This window comes from Halichoerus grypus, chromosome 9 (assembly GCF_964656455.1).
Source record: "Halichoerus grypus chromosome 9, mHalGry1.hap1.1, whole genome shotgun sequence".
NCBI lineage: Eukaryota > Metazoa > Chordata > Mammalia > Carnivora > Phocidae > Halichoerus > Halichoerus grypus.
Genome location: NC_135720.1, coordinates 36,178,912 through 36,183,026, shown reverse-complemented (window position 1 = coordinate 36,183,026; position 4,115 = coordinate 36,178,912). Strand labels below are relative to the sequence as shown.

Below are 4,115 nucleotides of genomic sequence, written 5' to 3'. Positions count from 1 at the left end.
ATGTCTTACAAAAATAATGTATTCTCTATACTTTCTAATGCATATATACATCTGATCCACACTGAAATAGGTTTTCAATCCAAGGTTTGGATCTTTATTGAGTTGTTTTTTAAAATATAACTTCCAAATGTATGTTACTGTTTGATTCTTTTGACTGAACTAACAACCCAGAAGATACAAATCAAGTAAAAGCTTGATGGCCATCTGGTGGAGATCTTACAGAAGGTGTTTATACTTTGGGCAGAGTCTGGCTTCTTTTCATAAAAGCTGGTGAAAACTGGGTGTGGACTTCAACCCTGTGGACCAGTTCTCAGGCATGAGATAGAATCCAGGAGGTCTGGCTGGATCAGATTTGTTTTGCAGAGCATCGGACAACAGATGTAAGCCAAGGAGTAAGCACTAATATTATCACAGGGATTACCAGTCACTACCAAAAGAATATTATTAAACAGAATATTATCACAGGGATTACCAGTCACTACCAAAAGAATATTATTAAACAGAAACAAATGTAATGATAACAGGAAAGAAAGCAAAAAGTCAGGACCTAAAGGGATCACGAACTGGTCAGGAATCAGAGTGGAAGGTAGGATGTAGTGAAATATTTATGATATTGCTATCTTTGCTGTGCATGAATGAAGCAAGGTTGCCAGAATCTTTTTTTTTTTTTTTTATTGAATGATAGGTAGATTAGTCAGCTTAAAGAAGTATTCGGCTGTATGTTTGTCACTGTAGTTATCCAGTGGAGATGACAAAAATGTCAAATCCTCTTAAGATGTTCTGGACCATCTGAGGTCACCTTAGTACCATTGTTCTGGGAGAATAAAAGGAAAAGGCTTCTCAGACCCTTCAATAATTTAAATGTAGATTACCTAGACAAGAGGAATAGCCATTTTTGTCAAATTTTGTTTTGAGAGACAGTTCATAAGTCTCTTCCATTTTTCCACATCTTGAGCACAGAGGCACTTTCTATCATTTTTCCAGACTATCTTTTCATAGGTGTTTGTAAAATGAAGAACCTCGAAAGACGAAGACTGTGTTTCCCAAAGCAAAGAGCAGGTTTGCCTACTGTCTTATATAATAAAAAGCATGTTTATCTTCAGAGTAAAAGACAGGAATAGTTACATCTATTATAAAAGATTCAGGTTCCCTAATCTCAAGACACCTCTAGTTTAACACCAACTGGTGTATGGACCGGCATTACCTAATATGTGCACTGTCTTGTGGGAACTGGGGTGTGGGGAACCAGCACAAGAAAATGCTGATACTCTGGCTATTGCTATTGCTGATAAGATCATTTGTTTCTGAACCAGAAGTCTTGTATCTTCTGCCAGAATTTATGTAACTGTGACAGGCAAACTTATTAGCTTGCAAGGAGTATAAAATTTCAAAGAGAATAAATATAATTTAAAATAACTTGCTTATAAAAGAGCCATCTTAAGATAAACTCACCTCTGTTAACTACCTCACCTCTGTTAACTACCTTTAGTGAGAAGCAATACTTCACCACAGGCTTGGAAAAACTAAAAGGTTTAGACTAACCACTACATGTACTTTATATGATATTTGTCTGTTATATTTTAGACACCAGAAATATTGGCTTTACCCAACTGTACTTCAGAAGCCTATGCATACCTACTAAAACTAAATCCATCCATACTTAAATACATATTGAGTACATTATCTCTACCCTAAACAAGATTTCCTCTTGGTAGATAAAACTTGGGTTTAGAAATCTTATGAGTTTTCCCCTTTGATTTTGAGTTTCAAAATATAACCTCACTTATTCTTGATTTCTACTCCAATTTGAATTTAAGTTTTTTTTTTTATAATGAAGATGAGAAAATTTTATTGTGTCATAAGTAGGCAGACATTTAGAGGGACATGGAATCCTTCTGTGGTTTTTTTTGTTGTTTTGTTTTTTTTGTTTTGTTTTTATTATGTTCAGTTAGCCAACATATAGTACATCATTAGTTTTTGATGTAGTGTTCAACGATTCATTAGTTGCACTTAGTTTTTATTTATGTCCTCAAGATGTTCATTTGCTAATCTCAAACAGTAGCAATTATAATTGAATTATATCAACCTATTGTTTTTCAGTTATCATCTCTACATTTGTCTAGGTCAGTATTGTAAGCCTTTTGTTAAAAACTCTGGGAAATATCAACCATATCTATATGGTACCTTTTATAAAGATCACTTGGAATTTTTTAATTCATTTTTTAAAGCACTTGTTAGCATTTAATGAACCTCCCTCTGTGTGGCTTCAAGCTACCAGGACATAACCCCCCCAACCCCCCCCTTACCCCCAGCCACACACACACACACACACACACACACACACACACACACCCTTAATCTTCTCCTCAGCTCTTCTAGTGAAGAATTTGGCTTTCATGATGATAGGCTGTTTTGGGAGCTATCCCTTTCCCAAAACCTTATATTAGCTTAATCTTACCACATTTATGATAAGAGCAGCTCTAGTCTTGTTTTTGGCAGCATGTACCTGTGTCTGCTCACTGACCAAGGTCCACGTTTATCAAGGTTGAGAGTTGGGCAGAAGCTCTGGTTCCTCTTAAAGTGGTAATGCCTCATACCAGTTTTTCCAAAGTAACCTGAGTGATATTTGTCAAAGTTGATCCTGTGGTGATGCATGCCACCAGCATTACCCTGGCATCCTGGGTGCTTCCAGTGCTTGCCAATGTCGCTGTGTCCATGGCTCACGTGGCCCCAAAGTTTCCGGATCTTTCTCAGTCTGGATGGCATGTTGGCAGCCCAGACAAAAGAGTTTAATTCATTTTTAAATGTTATCAGCATTGTATCTAGATTGGGGCAGTCACCCCAGAATATAGTTAGAGAAAGATGCAAGTGGAGAGGATGAAGGGTCATAATATGTAAATGTGAAAGAAACAACAAAAGGTAGGGATTTAAGTTGAATGTTAGGCAAACAGGCAAAAGGATCAGTAAATTCCAGAGAAATCCAGAAGGGGCAGAAGTGACAGAGCAGGTGGTAGCCTGAGGCAGACATGCTAGTATATCCCAAGTTTAGATTATTGTGTCTTATCACTTTAATGTTCCAAACAACTTGATCAGTACAAATGCACCACCCTATTCACTTGAGCAAATCTTTGCCAACAGTCAGTAAGTTTCAATTTAAACACATCACACATCTGTTTACATTCAGTAGAGAAATCTGAGAATTTTCATCAGGATATACAAAAATTGAGTCTGGAAGTTTGTGGTCTAACAAGTCCTCCTACTCAAAAGCAAAGGCATTATCGCCAAAAAGGCTGTTCGAGCACAGACGAAAGGACTGAGGTTTCAGAGATGATGGGAAATAGTGTGCCCATCCCAACCAGTCTATGTTAAGAATCAAGCTATCTTTCTGGCCACACCAAATTGGCCAAGACCAGATTTATGTGCTTATTTAACTTGGTGTCACAAAAAAGATGAAATGTTTATTTTAATAATTATATATTGGAATTCACAGTTTTCATTTTCTTCAAGACTGCATGATAGGGCCCTGGGTAACAAGCAGGATTCTTATTTCTATCAATGGAAATTTTCCCCTAGAATTTACATTTTTTTTAAAGATTTATTTATTTATTTGAGAGAGAGAGAGAGAGCAGTGGGAGCAGGGAGAGGGAGAAGGAGAGAAGCAGACCACTGCTGAGGGTGGACCCAGCCATAGGGGTTGATCTCACAACCTTGAGATCATGACCTGAGCCAAAATCAAGAGTCAGAGGCTTAATCAACTGAGCCACCCAGGCACCCCTAGAATTTACATTTTAAACTAATTTTCTTTTTAGTTTATAATTTTTCACTCTCTGCTATTCATGCAATAAAAGTCATTGATCACTTACTATATTTAAAGCACTTTACTCACCACAGAGTACCAAATGATGAATAAAACAAAATCCCTGCCCTAAAGGAACTTAAAGTAGGCAGTTATCTTTGGAAACAGACCATCATAGAAGCACACTCAAATTGCCACTCCAACAAAAATATTTAGGTTGTTAGTCGGTTTAACTTACTACATTTATTAAATGATTTGACCTATCAAAATAAAAAATGTTTATAAATATTATATTTACATAAAATATATTTATATATGT

The 4,115-nt window shown here is 36.4% G+C and overlaps 1 pseudogene; it reads right to left on the bottom strand.

Annotated features, from left to right (window-relative positions):
* Positions 1-290: 290 nt before the first annotated feature.
* LOC118531426 (large ribosomal subunit protein uL15 pseudogene) lies at positions 291-2,766 on the bottom strand (annotated as a pseudogene).
* Between the last annotated feature and the right edge of the window lie 1,349 nt (positions 2,767-4,115).